Below are 15819 nucleotides of genomic sequence, written 5' to 3'. Positions count from 1 at the left end.
AAATCTGTTATTTTTTAAACTTTCCCCCTACCCCTGTAAAAAAAATCAGTAATGCACCCATTTTAACATCTACACATAGGATTAAAATCATACGTATTTAGTTTGGGTGGGTTTTTTTTTTCAAAGCAAGGTCTCTCTGTGTAGCCTTGGCTGTCCTGGACTCACTTTGTAGACCAGGCTGGCCTCAAACTCACAGCGATCCGCCTGCCTCTGCCTCCCGAGTGCTGGGATTAAAGGCGTGTGCCACCACGGCCCAGCTCATCATATTTAGAAGGCAAAGTCAAATGCTAACAAAATAACTACCACAAAATCATACACTGTTTGGTATACCAAATTTACTGGGTATTTTGTTGTTGTTTTGTTTTTTGTTTGTTTGTTTTGTTTTTGTTTTGGGGGGTTGTTTTGTTTTGTTTTGAGAGAAAAAAAAAACCTGAAGCATAAAAATGTGTTGAGACCTGAGTGGAACTCCTCCTCAGGACAAAGGCTGCAGCAGCCTCATTCTGAGGTCCTGTCCCCATCATCACAGGGCCCTTGCGGAGCTTACTCCCCAGATTAGGGTTCACATCTGCTCCGACACCCAAGTCACCAACGTCTTAGGGCCCAAGTGCAGCTCACCTCCCAGGACAGAAGCCCTGTCTCCTGCACTCTGGCACCCTAACCCCCAGCACATCAGGGTCTTACAACCTGACCTAGGTCAGAGGGCATATGCTCCTCTCTCCCACACCCTAACCCCAGCACATCAGGGTCTTACAACCTGACCTAGGTCAGAGGGCATATGCTCCTCTCTCCCCACCTCAACCCCCAGCACATCAGGGTCTTACAACCTGACCTAGGTCAGAGGGCATATGCTCCTCTCTCCACACCTCAACCCTGATCCGAATCTCACTCCCCAGAGCTCAGCACCCAAATGGAACTTTCTCCCCAGTCAGAGACTGTATCTCTCACCCTTTGACACCCTGACGCTGCCATCTTAGGATCAGAGCAGAGATTTGTTTTCAGGGCTAAAGCTGTGTCTTCTGCTTTCTAGAGCCCTGATTCCTAGCACCTCAGTACGTGCTTGCTGTCCAGATCACAAGACACACATCCATCATCTGTGTGTCTGGATCCATGTGGCACATCTGTCTCTCGTCTTCAGTTCAGGTCAGGCTGTGACAACCCTGCTCTCCTATTCCTAGCATCTCAGGACCTGGTTGGAGCATCTGCCTGCTACTCAGGGTCAGAGGCCACACACACACACACACACACACACACACACACACACACACACACACCCCATACACCCGCCAAACCCTGGCAACTTACTCCTGCTTCTGCCAATCACACAGAGTAGCTGCTAGCGAGGTCAGAAGTCACACCTTCCCTTAACCAAACTAGGGCAAACTAAGATCTATCACCGCAAAATCAGTACTGAATGACCCACAAATGACCTACAAGCATCACTTAGTTGATTCTAAATCCAACTGGAGTAACAAGGAGCAGAGACCACCCCACAATCTACTCAGAAGAAGTGAGTCACAAGCTTATACTAAAAGTCATAACCAACAAAAGGTATTCAATTCCAAATATATAGACAACATGAAAAATGAAGTTAATACATAACCTTCAAAGGTCATCAATATCAATTTTTTAGGAATAGTCACAATGAGAACAGTTTAAATGAAACTCTAGACAAAGGATTCAAAGGAACAATCATAAAAGTGTTCAAAGAGTTTAAAGGGCAGGAATAAATGCTGAGTGGAGTGAATTTAAACAGGTAGTAAGAAAGGAACCATGAGGGGTGTGTGTGCATGTGTGTGTGAGTGTGTGTTTGTGTGCATGTGTGTGCATGTGGTGTGTGTGTGTGTGTGCACGTGTATGAGTGTGTGTGGTGTTTGCATGTATATTTGAATGTGTGTGTTTGCATGTGTGTATGTGCAAGTGTGCATGTGTATGTGTGTGTGTGTGTGCGTGAGTGTGTGCGTGCGTGAATGTGTGCGTGAGTGTGTGTGTGCGTGAATGTGTGTGTGTGTGAGAGAGAGAGAGAGAGAGAGTGTGTGTGTGTGTGTGTGTGTGTGTGTGTGTGTGTGTGTGTGCTGGAAAGAGGTTTCAGAAGGAGGGGTAGTAAAACAGGTCTTACGTGTAAGCAGAAGCAAGGAATCCTAGAGGAGTAATGTTTAAAGGGCTGTGGGGACAGGAGCATAAAGGAAAGGTAAGGATGGTGTAACCATAGTGACTAATGCTCGCACAGACATCAAATGGCTATTACACTTATAATAATGAATGATTCGTACGATTTTCCAATCATTCAACATTTCATCCACATGTTTAGACTCTGTTTATTCTATGTACATATATCTGATAATCAAAAGTACTGTTGTGAGCATGTGGTTAACTAGGTGGAGTGTTTGCCTCTTCTGTGCAAAGTCCTGGGTTCTGTTTCAAGTGTCGCATTAAGCAAACATTCACACAAACAAGAACACAGCGCCACACGCTGGTGACCCCAGCACTCAGGCGTAGAGGCCGATGAGAAGCTCATTCCTGGTTACAGAGTGAGTTTGAGGGCAGCCTGGGCTGCATGAGACCCCATCTCAGAAAAAAAAAGTATTATGAATGCTAAACACTCAGCATTTTTTTGTTAACTCTATTTTGTGCTTGCTTTGGCCTGGGGAGAGGCCTTAGAAGAGAGAACAGAAATTAAAATTCTCAACTCAATTTTGTTAAGAAGAAGAGGACGAGGAGGAGGACAACGACGAGGACGATGAGGACGACAAGGAGGAGGAGGAAGGGGAGGAGGAGGAGCACAAGGAGGAGGAGGAGGAGCACGAGGAGGAAGAGGAGCACGAGGAGGAAGAAGAGGAGGTATTTCTGGCAATAAAAATAAAATCAATTATCTTTATGGTTTTTTCCATTAATAAGACAAAGAGATTAAGTGTTCTACTTTTAGCAGTTGAGAAGTCTTCAAAATAACCTCAAGTTTTGTTGGCTTTTTGTTTTTGTTTTTGTTTTTCAAGATAGGGTTTCTCTGTGTAGCCTGAATGTCCTGGAAATCACTTTGTAGACCAGGCTGGCCATGACCTTGGAGGTCTGCCTGCCTCTGCCTCCCAAGTGCTGAGATCAAAGGTGTGCACCACCAGACAGCCATGGCCCAGACAACCTCATGGCTCAAATGCGCCTGTGGTCTCGCCAAGTCGTTATGGCAGTTGAGCTAAAGAAGAGACTTCATGTAGAGTGCCTGCCTTCATACCTTCTTATTTACTCCATAAAGGAAAGTGATGAAGGTGTGTAAGGTGTGTAAGGTGTGTAAGGTGTGTAAGCAAAGAGGACCATGTTGATCTCAAAGTATCTACCAAGACAGTTTTGTTTGTTTTTTATAAGACAATCTTTATAATTTTCTTTTCCAAGATCTAAATGTAACATTTATTTACATTGATTTTGAATTTCCACCATACCCTTCTTGGTGTGCATCAATAACAAAAGGAAATCTTGATGGTTATTTTTGCATGCCTTTATTATATTCACAAGGGAAGATTTTGAGTGATAATTAAAATAAAAATTGTTTTCTAGGAAGCCAAGTGTCTTTTTTATTTCATTATAAAATACAAATGCTAATTTCCTTAAATATTAAAAACTGAAGTAGTCAATTCATTTTAATTTTGCCAGCAAAAATAAACTTATTAACAGCCTAGAATGCATAGTGACAACATGAGGTTAAATAGTTGAATTAATAAACAGTTACTCAAGACTTTCTATGTATGAATGTACTAGATGCAAGTTAATTCTATTTCTTGTTATGGTGGCAAAGAGTTTTCAGGTGACCATGGAAATAATTTTTGTTATACTTCCCTGCTTATCACTTTGAGATTTTTCTGTGAGGTACCGCTACCATCATAGTGAGTTATATATAGTGGAAATAACAATTGGCTCATTTTACCATTCACTGAATAAATTTTGTAATGTAAAAACTTCCTCAAACTCAATTTCATTATCTATAAAACAAGTTTTAATATGCACAGATCTTTGATACCTATAATAATAAATATGGCATAAAACATGCAAACTTAACTAATAGTTTAAGATCTAACAAATAGTCCCTTTTAGTAGTATTAACTCATAAGTAGAAGACATTAAACTACCAGTTCAAGGCTGGTGCTATTGGAGTAAGGGTGTGCTTAGCACGCACAGGACCCTGGTTGAATCTGTAGTATCGAAAATACCAGAACAAACAAAAATCTGTTGTGTGTCTATTATTTCTGAAGTACACATTTGTGACAATTTGTATGGCACAGATTATCTTATCAGAATTATCTCATTAGAATTACAGACATAATCAATAAACAAAAAGTTATGATTGCCATCTACAATTTCGTTTGAATTCTTGGGGACTGCTGTTTTGGATACAGTCGTGACCAAGCAATTGCAGCACCCAGTAGAAAGAAGATGGAAGGAGGAAGTCCCCCTCAGTCACAGTCATAGGGGAGGGGAGTAAGGGGAAAATGGAAGGGAGGGAGGAATGGGAGGATACAAGGGATGGAATAACCATTAAGATGTAATATGAATAAATTAATAAAACATATTAAAAAATAAAATACCCTGACAAAAGAAAGAAAGAAAGGAAGGAAGGAAGGAAGGAAGGAAGGAGACGCACATGTGTGGTCCTCAGTGCTGAGGTGTGTGCCTCTTTCTTCAAAGACCCACCATCTATCTTATCACCCTTGAGATGTACATATTTGAGACTTATCTTAGAAGTTATTAAAATTTGTCTTTAACTGAAAACATTTTGAGAAATGGTCAAGTTTTTTTCCTTGAAGACTTGAAATTTGTTTTCTGGGAAATGATGTATACACAGATGGGGACGCGGGCAGTGAAATTCCCAAGTAGAACACTGTAGACTGTTTCATAGGTTTTCTCTGGCGGTTGGTAAATAACACACGGGAGGGCTGATCTCCAGTCAGGATCTTCAGTCAGCAGAGCCTGATTTATGTATTCGAAACTTGTCACATTTTTTGGCAAAAAAAAAAAAAAAAAAAGACCCTTAGTGGATTTCTAATATGATTTTTTCTGTATGAAAACTGTGTGGACACATTAAATACATTTTTAAAACATAAGAATGTGGGAACTTAGTCATCTTTCTTGTTTTCTTTACCGTTGGCTGAGAGCCTGTAGAGGTCAGGAGAAACTGACTTGCCCAGTAAGAATGGGAGACTTGAAATCCAGAGCCCTGTCTAGGTAGGGAACTGGGACAACAGCACAAACAGGCCAGCGTTATTCCGTGAGTGAGCAGGAAATGCTTGAGGACTCGGAGTTAGAGAGTCATTACCAATTGTGCTGAGCAAGACTTCCGTTCCTCCATCAACTTTTCATGCCACTCCTCGTGTCTTGTCCTGTTGTAAGCGGACAGACTTAGAGACTATGTTTATGATTACAAAAAAGCATATGTTTTATACATACTTATTAATATACATTATAAATAATATACAGTAGCACATCTGCTTTTGAATCTATTTGCTTTAAAATCGTACTTGTGCTGATATTCCTTACTGCAGTTCAGACATAGCCTTCCCTCTGGATCTCCCATTTGTAGCACACTCCCTTGCCTACCTGAGAAACCTGGCTCTTATTACCACTCACCTAATTAGATCATGTCCTCTTGCACGTCAGTGACTTCCCTTTCCTGCTCCGCGTCCCTCACATGTGCAGCAGACGCTTTCAGTAGCCCATGTGAGCTCTGGCATATATGATTTCCACTGGGCTCTGAGATACCATAGTCACATTGGTCAGGCAATAGTCATGGGCAACTTGCATGTTATTTGCTTAATAAATGTTTGACTGATTACCACGTCTCAATAACACGATGTTAGGGGCTTTACCAGAGCAAGAGACTGTCAAAAGAAAAAAGCTTCTCACAATGTCAACAGTCCTAGGCTTTGTTTCTCTGTTAAGACTATACTGGGTTAGTGTCAAACTGAAGTCCACTAATTTTTCTTCCAGGAAATGGAAGTGAGATATGCAAATGTGTTTTAGACAAGGTTTGACAAAGCTCAGGGTCAATGAAGAGGAAGGAAAGAGTTCTCTGTTGACTATAAATTGCCTCATTTAGTAATTTAATTTTCTCCTGATTTTAAAAGAAAAACAGAGAGGTGTGTGAAGGCACAGTATAAAAGAGGCCAAAGGACACACAGAAAATAGTGGAGAGATTTAAGAATATCCTTTGACTAATTTGCAGTATTTCCTAGTCATCCAAGTAGAAAAGGAGGCAGGGAAAGAAAGAGAAAATGTATTCTTTGTTCTTATCGTACAGTATTTAAATGTAGGTAAACATCTATGCAACCGGGGAAAATAAGAAATTGAGATGGGAAAGAGAATCTTTATATTGCGTGTTGATGGGGTTTAAAGGGTGCTGTTTGAGAATGTGGTACCTTGGCAATCAGAGCAAACCGCAAAGTCAGAGGGCCACTCTGGCCTTGTTGTTACCAGTCTGTGAAACAGATCATGAAACCATTGCCTGCTCTTTGCACTGGAGAGGTAGTCCTCTTGGTAAACTGGTTGCTGTTCAGTTAGGAGAACCTAATTTTGGCTTTCTAGCCCCCACACAAACACCCAGGCACACCTGGAGTGCTACAACTGGAGAAATAGAGCAACAGGATCGATTTCTGGCCTTGTTGGCCAATTGATCTGGCTGAATAGGCAGGCTCCCGCTGCAGTGAGACAGACAACCGTGCCTCAAACAGATGAGCTGAGAACGAGGGAGACACCTGACATCAAGTTTGTACGGGCACACACTCAAACCTAAGCACACGCTGCCATGCACCGCCCCCACCCAGAGTTCTCTCACATTAAAGCATGACACAGTACCCCCAAGAGAAGCGGCCACTTTACACCAGGGAAAGAATCTAAGCAGGCAAACACTTCGAGGTTTCTCTACGCATCCTTACCCCGTCACATTTCAGTTGTGCGTTCTCTCAGCTGCCACTTTTCATAACTCAGCATAAACGCACACACGTCTTGTTTGTTTCTGAAGGCTCCCATTTCATGTGAATTGTATTATATCAAACCAGTTTGCAAGGTTTTTCCTCATTAATGGTTTTTGGTTTTTGTTGTTGTTGTTGTTGTTATGGGTACTTCAGCCATAAACCTAGCAATACCTGAGGAGGGGAAAAAATCACTCTTTTCCTGTGATATTCTTCAGCTAAGTTATGACTTGGGCAATGAAGCTTAACATGTTAGAAACACATATCTGATAGCAAGTTTATCAGCCTCTGTGAATGCTAGTAAAGTACCAATGGCATGCGACGACAGGAAACTGATGCCAAAACATAGTAAAAAAAAAAAAGCATTCTAGAATCTATGCAGGTTTTGTTTGGTTGGTTGGTTGGTTGTTTTTTGCAATCCTGTTTTGCTTTGTTCCTTTACCCCGAATGGACTCAGCAGGATGTTAGTTTGGCATCTTCTTTAATGTGCTGGCTTGTATAAAGTTCTGCTTATCACACTGAGTCACAAAACAGGGCAATTTTTAATCATTATTTTTTAAAGATTTATTTATGTGCTATGCATACAATGTTCTGCCTGCATATACACCTGCCCGCCAGAAGAGGGCACCAGGCTTCATTATAGATGGTGATAAGCCACCATATGGTTGCCAGGAACTGAACTTAGGACCTCTGGGAGAACCATCCAGTGCTCTTAACCTCTGAGCCACCTCTCCAAGCCTGAAACAGAGCAATTTTAAGGAAGCTTGTCTAGTCTCTCCCCTTACCACATAACGAGGTAAACTGAACCCACCAGCATCATTTTGTACCAGGACTTCTGGGCAGTCCTTAAGAAAGACTCCAGTTAGACCACATCTTAATGATGCGAGATAAACCAAGTGTGGGAATTTGGACATTGGGAGTTTCAGGCATCATCTGTGGGCATCAGGAGAAACCCTTTCCTAGCTACAGCTGCTGCAGAGACTTCAGACACGCGTTACTCACCACCACACTTTGTCCATCGCATTCTACTGTCTTCCCCTTATATGTAGAGTTAGTTAAAGGTGGCCTCATGGATTGAGACGTGTAAGTTAGAACTCAGTTTCTGTCCACAGTCTTCACTGTTGACAAAATATGCTGTCAACCCTGCTTTTTGTGAAAGTACGGGGAAAACAAGTTTTAATAGGATTTCATAGTTCGATCTGAGATTGCATGCTAATACCGTATGCTTGTGTGCAAAATTATTAGTAATATAATACCTTCACATTGGGTATTAAGATAGGAATGGGATTTCTGTCTGTCAAGATTAACTGAAAAACCCAAGACCAGATTGTGAAATATAACATAAAGACCACCGTGTCTGATGAAGTCTCCTGAGAGAAATGACTGTAGTTCAATTCACCGAATGTGAAAAGGAATAGTTGGTACAACAACATTTGATCATAAAGACACTGTGAAATCTTTAATCTACCTTAGAAGACGAGAGACAAAACATTTGCTGAGGTAGTGGAAAGATACAGAAAATGGAAAAAAAATTCCAAAGATGACATAATTAAAAATAACTCAAAGCTAGAGTGAAAGAAAATATAATAGTGAATACTGTCTCAAAGATGAAAACAGAACAGAAGCCAGAGAGAAAGCCAAAGGCCACTGCACCAACAAAGGAGTGATAAATTAATTTGTATTTCTTTCTTATAGAGAATGGGATTTTCAAGACAGCTTTGAAAGGAGATGTTACTATGAGTTTAAATGAAAATTCACATAGTAGCAATCAAAGTAATTGAAATGGGGTACATACCTTTATTTCTGACTATTAATATATTAATATATGGGAAACAGACACTGACATCCGGGTTATTTAGAACATAGATGTGTGTTTCATGCCAGAGGGACAGAGATTCTGTCAGTTGACTTGAGTATCTTTGTCAGGCAACAGGCAAATATTGCTTCAATTGTTTTATTTTGTTTTGGTTTTTGGTGACTGCTCAAATAACCTTTGAAATGTATAGTCATTTATGCTGCGACAAAGTATAAAATCTAGTCACAGCTTTACTAGGACATATCCCTTTATTCTGTTTCATGTTACACACAAGGAGAGCAGGAAGTCCCTGAGTTATATTTTCTATTCATGGATCACCAGGATAATGACATTTTGGAGGAGAAAGAAACTTAGATAAATTCTATAACAGAAGGATTTGCTTGTAAATTTCTTACTAACCAGTTTTTTTTAATCTCCCAAAGTTTGAGAAAACAAAAATTCTATTACTTAGCTGACAAGACACCATAATTTGCTTTTTCATACACAATACAATATTGGAAAGGAACCTTTAATTTGTGTTCATTCATTGAACAAAATGTTTAGTTTGGAAGCGTAATAAAGATCTTCACCACAGACAGCGATGGTGGTTCTAGCCACTCTGTAGATAGTAAAGACCAAGAAGCAGGGCAGGCTCTGGGGAGATAACGGGGTGGGGTGGGGGAGAGGGGAGGACGGGAGGGCGGGGGGGGGGGAGGACTGGGGAGAGGGAGGAGGACTGGAGACAGGAGGAAAAGGGGAGGACTGGGGGTTGAGGGAAGGGAAGAGCACTTGTGTGTACTGAGGTGGTGGGGAGGAAGGAGAGAGGACCAGGGGCAGGACTGGGGGCGGGGGGAGGGAGGAGGACTGGAGGCAGGAAAGGGGAGGACTGGGGAATTGGGGGAAGGGAAGAGCACTTGTGATACCAGCATGAGCACATGACTTTGGATCCCAGCATTCGTGTAAGAAGCTGAGCGTGGGAAGCCGTGCCTATCCATCCAGCACTGTGCAGGCTGAGAATGAGGGACTAGCTGGACTGTGTTGCACACTAGTCTCGATGAATCAATGAGGTTCAGGTTCAGTGACAGACCCTGTCTCAAAAATAATCAAGGTCCCTGTTGTGACAAAGTTGATTGCTGAGTGGCACATAAAATCCAACAGTAAGACTCGTAATGAAGTCATGGCCTATTGTTTAATTGTCTTATCACTTTGGGGGAGGGGGATTAAAAATAAAAACTAGCCTAGCAAAACAATTTTTCAAAGAGGAAAAATGCATCTACTCAAAAATAATTATCAGTATCTAATGCTTGCTCATTTGCACATATGGAAAGCTATTTGGTTTTTTTTGTTTTGTTTTGATTCTGGAACTAATAACTATAATAAAATTAAATTTAAAACAAAAAGAATCAAGGAAGACACCTAGAATTATCTGTGGTGTCTGATCACATAGATGTGCACTCATACACACATCACCACATACATGTAAATGTATGACACATACATATACAAAAACCAGCACTGGCAACAGATGACACAAAGAAATAATGATGATATTAAATACTTTAACTCCTGCTAATTTTTATATGCTTAAATGTAGCATTTTCTGAATATTGAAATAATATTATAATAAAGAAAATATGCAGGAAATTACATCTTTTCATGTTGTCCCTTTCCTTAAATTTAAAAAAAAGCAACTTAATACTTATATGCGTAAGTATGGGATGTATGTGGGGGGTGGGAAGGTGTGTGTGTGTGTGTGTGTGTGTGTGTGTGTGTGTGTGTGTGTGTGTGTTTGACCCTGAGTGCATGTGTGTAGACAACACATCATCATTATGGGTTTTTTGTTTTGTTTTGTTTTGAATCCAATAAGGTGGTCTGTGGTTTTTAATTGCTGAATTAAGATAATTCACTTTTAGGATTGCTACTGAGAGAGATTTGCTTCTTGTAAGTCTGCATGTATGTTGTGTATGCTTAGTTTGCTCCTAGATTGTTCGTTTTGTCCACTCCTAATTGTATAACCACTTACTTGTTTAATGAGTTGGTTATGATGTATTCTTTCCTAGTTCTTTTTATTCACATATTTCTCTTGTGATGTTTATTTTCCCTTGTTCTCTCATGATTGAAACTATCTTTCTTCTTTCCCTGTGTATAATATCCTTATCAGGATTTTCTGATGTGACTGTGGTAGTTTATATTTATTTTGGAATGGCCTTCTCTTTTAATATTGAATGATAACCTTTTTGGATGTTGTTGTGTTGGTTGGGAGTTAATTATTTTCACATCTTGAAACTGCATCGTTCAACACTTTTCTGCCTTTGGGGATTCGTGTTTAGAGATCAGAGGCTATTCTGGTGTGTTTTCCTTTGTAAGCAAGTGGTATGTATTTCTTGCAGGTTGAACCTTGTTTCATTGTGTTGTACTTTTAACACCTTGACTACAATGTGCCACAGAGTGAGTCTATCATGCCATTTACTTGCAGATCTAAGCTGTTCTTGTCCATTTCTTTTCCCAGATATGGAAAACTTTTGCCTTATCTTGGCTCCTTCCTGTATGCCGAATTTCCAGGTTTGTTCTCTTAAATTTTTTTTTTTTTTTTTACTGTTTACTGTTTTTTTTTTTACTGTTTTTTACTGTTTTAATTTGTTCTCTTAAATTTTTTAAAAAATATTTACTATTTTTACTTTCATATGTATGTGTGTATGACAGAGAGAGAGAGAGAGAGAGAGAGAGAGAGAGAGAGAGAGAGAGAGAAAGAGAACCAAATGTGTTCTGGTACCAACAAAGGCCACAAAGGTCTTGGATCCTGGAACTGGAATTACAGTTAGAGTTGCCAGCTGCTGATACAGATGCAGATTCTGAACATCAGCCTGTGGAAAGGCAGTAAGAGCTCTTACCAGCTCCTAAACCCTAGATTTGCTCTCTTGATCATGTTTCATATTTCTTGGATGTTGTTATGCTCGTTTATTGTTTGTATTGTATCTTAATATAGCTTTTCCTCAACCATATATTCCATCCCCAATTATTTTTACTCTACTTTATCTAGCATTTTTGTGATGCATTCTATTCTGTATTTTCATTGTTTAATTTCCAAAATCATCCCACACACACACTATTTCATTTCATTATCAGTCTCCCTGACAAATTTTTCACATATATTTCTGGTGTTCTTTTTAAATTGTTATTTATTTTTATCTTCTGAGTATGTGTTAGCACCTGCATGTACGTATGTGCTTGGCACAGTGCCCACAGAGTCCTGAAGAAAGTATTGGATTTTCCACAACTGGTGTTACAGATGGTTGTGAGCCACTGTGTAGATGCTGGACATGGAATCTAGGTCTTCTGCAAGAGCAACGAGTTCTCCTAATCACTGACTCATCTCTTCAGCTCCCATGCTGGTCTTATCCACATGCTGAACTGATCTACTGCTTTCATTGGCTCCTTTATTTCTATTTTGAAGTCATTGATTACTCTTCAATGTAGAATTTGTTCTTTAGCATTTATGTAATTTTAGTGTTTTTGAACTTAGTGATTTGTCATTGTAATTTCTTGGAGACTTTAGACTGTCTCGCTTTTCATGTTTGTTGTGTTTCTACGCTGTGATTTGCACACAAATTGGGTTAGGCATCTATTTCGGTTTTATTTAGGGGATCTTCTTAGTGTATAGTCTGCACTAGAGAGATAAACCTCTAAAACAACTCAGAGAAGACAAACTACTGTAGCAGCAAGAACACATTGCTAAATACACTTAAAATCAACCAAAGCCGACGTGACCTATGATGTTAGGGAAGGTGGTGTCTCCTGAGTGCATTGGAAGTTTGTGGGGGTGAGGGATAGCAAGCTGACAATCACTGAGGTCTGCACAGGAAGACCCGTTTCTGTATTTTAAAAATTCTCTAGAAGGGCTGGATAGATGGCTCAGTGGTTAAAAGCACTGACTGTTCTTCCAGAGGTCCTGAGTTCAACTCCCAGCAATTGAATTCAATTCAGTTAGTGGTGGCTTCTGACCATCCCTAATGAGACCTGGTGCCCTCTTCTGGTATGTGTAAAGACAGATCACTCGTATAAAAAATAAATAAATAAATAAATAAATAAATAGATAAATAAAATCCTCTTAGCAGATAATGCCCTGAAAGGATGATGCTTTTGGTGTGAAATCTCTGCTGGATTCTCAGAGTTCTCAGTTGCTGTACAAGTGAACTCCATAACATGTAGATTTTTGTTCAAGGTAGGAGGAAAGTTCACTATCACTGTAAATTCAACCAAGGATCCATGGTTGGGAAGTGCACAGGCTTCAGGTGTGACTCCACTAATATTATTCTGCTAAATGCACATAGTATTAAACTGTCCTCTAAATGTGCACCCATCCATCCACAGGTTAGACCTCATCAGAGAAGTCTCTTTGTGCAGTAGATGCTGGCTACCACAGAAACAAAGTTGGCCCAAGAGCAGAGACTATGTGTTAATGGAGCCGTGCTGGACGAACTTATGTCAAGTTGACACAAGCTAGGATTGTCTGAAAGGAGGGAATCTCAATCAATAAAATGCCTCCATAAGGTTCAGCTGTGAGGCCTTTTCTTTATTAATTTAAAGGATTAACAGATATTAAAATAATATTTGGTTAAGGTTAAGCCCATAGCCTGGCAAACAGAGCTCTCTTGTATGTTAATAATCTGGAGATAATACATGTTGTACTTCAAAGGCTTTAAAAGGAGCCTCTCAGCAGTGTGTGAATTTATACGGGTGACCAAAAATACAATTCAATTTCTAGTTGAATAATCAGAGACCTATGTTTAGTCACTGTATGTGTGTTTGCGCGTGTGCATGTGTGCACACGTTTTCTAACAAACTGAAAACGTGTAACTCAAGAACATTCTTTAAAGAAAAAGCTCTGCTTAAGTTATTCAGCTTCAGTGAATACCATTTCGTATATAAATTCATAAAGCTGGTCATCTAAAATAAAGAGCACTCACGTTGTCTGATGAGCTCCTGGCAGGGATGAGGGACAAGCTCATTGTGTACCGATTACAGATCACACACTGCGTTAGAGCACATTTCAAAGTATCTGCCAAGCAACATTCTGGACAGTAACTGGCAAAAATAATCTGTAAGAGAGGGAGCATGTGGGAGGAGTTAGATGGAAGGTGAGATCTCTCCGTATGTCTTCAGACAGCAGAGTGGGGGAGGAAGGCTCATTTGCAGGTATTTATCTGGAGGAGGCAGTTGTTCAAGGAGGTCAGCTACAGGAGGAAGACCTTACAGTAAGTAAGAATGAAACACAGAGAAAAGGTCACTTCAGGACAGCATCCTCTTCTGTGGCTCAGTGTTGTGTTCTCTGGGGATGTTCCTCTGAGAACACTCTTTCCTTTCTGAGCTCTTTCTTATTTTTTTTTTCCTTATTAGGACCTGTATCAATTAGAACATAGGATTTCTTCCTTTTCACTCAGTTTCTTTTAATATTAGGGACATAAAATGGCAGATATCGCTGATATCTCAGGTAGAAATAATGAAACATGCTACAAATAAACTGATATGTTTTAAAGTTATCTGAACTTTGGTAAAAATCCATCCCTGAGGCCCACAGAGTGAAACGCGGTTAGGGATGTGAGAAGGAAGCTTTGTCATATGGTCTAGCTGTTCATGGAAGTCTGTGTCTCTTAACACTGGTGGTGTAGAAACTACACTCTCTGCCCATCTTCCCACTGTTGCTCTGTGTTGGTGAAAACCCTTCAGTGTAGCCATCATTTAGATTAAGCATCTTCCTTTTGGACACTAAGGCACCTTATTCAGCAAAGACTGAGCTTTTATTGAAAAGAGCATCATGTCCTTTCTGAGCAATAGCATGAGGGACTACCACACACCATTCCCTTAGTTTCTGGACTTGTGTATACCAGCTGTTGTCAATATGTCATTAGTTGATTTGTCTTACATACTGTATCCTGAAATTCTTCAATTTCCAATTCTGTACAGGCATGATAACATTGACCTAAACTTGTAGTAGCCTAAGACAGTGAGATTTCAGGGTGGCACACTATCTCATAGGGTGGAGAAACCTGTAATTGTGTTTGCATTTCACGAGGCTGTGTGAACTTTCATGTAGATCACTCAGGATTCTTGAAAGTTCTCAGGTGATGGTGAGATACCACACATAGGGAGAGACACACACATGTAGACTTGGCATCATTTTCATCAAGAACCAAACTCTGCCTTCTCCAAGACTGACTAGTCCTGAGGTAGTCAACCTGTGGCTCAGTAGGCTCCACTGAAGTTTGTCTTTATCTCGCTACCTGTTTATTTCTACCTTTTTTGAGACAAGGCTTCTCTGTGTAGTCCTGGCTGTCCTGGAACTTGCTCTGTGGGCCAGAATGGCCTTGAACACATAGATCAGGCTGCTTGTGGCTCCCAAATGCTGGGATTAGAGGCATGCACCACCGTGACAAAGCCAGCATTTTCTTATTTGTTTCATAGTCCAAAACACTACTTAAGCATCTTATGGTTAGAAATGTCCCTCTTATGTAATATTGTGTATTCAGTAGGCTTGGCATATGGTATGCTTTGGATAACCATGTCTCTTTCTACTTTGAATTGGCTTACTGTTTGATGATTTACTTTTATAGGGCGCTGGTCAGAAGGAAATTGGATTTATGGAATTCTTCCCAAGACAATTTATGTACATTATGTATGTATTGTAATTTTTATATTATTATTTGTAGAACTAGTTGGCAGAGAACTTGTTTGATGTATTTTAAATATTCAGTTGGACTTCTTAATGTAGATTCAAGTGCCACCTCACATAGAACGCCACATACCCAACAGTTTGGCAGGAGTTCCATCCTTCCAGCAAATGCTCCAGAATTGATCAGAACTTAATAGCTTGTTCTAGGGCACTTCTGGGCACTTCTTCGTGCCCAGCAAATGTGCCCAAATAGCCATAAGATATTTTAATCCCTCCCCTGCTTTCTCCTTTGCCCAGTTGATCAGAAGCTGTATCTGTTAAATAAATGGCAGGCATGCCAACATTTTGGCAATGGGTCCATTACACTAAAATTTCTGCTGTTTACCAAGTTTTATCTCTGTGTAAAA

Source organism: Acomys minous (assembly GCF_964271855.1).
Source record: "Acomys minous genome assembly, chromosome: 3".
NCBI lineage: Eukaryota > Metazoa > Chordata > Mammalia > Rodentia > Muridae > Acomys > Acomys minous.
This window is presented reverse-complemented; position numbering follows the sequence as displayed.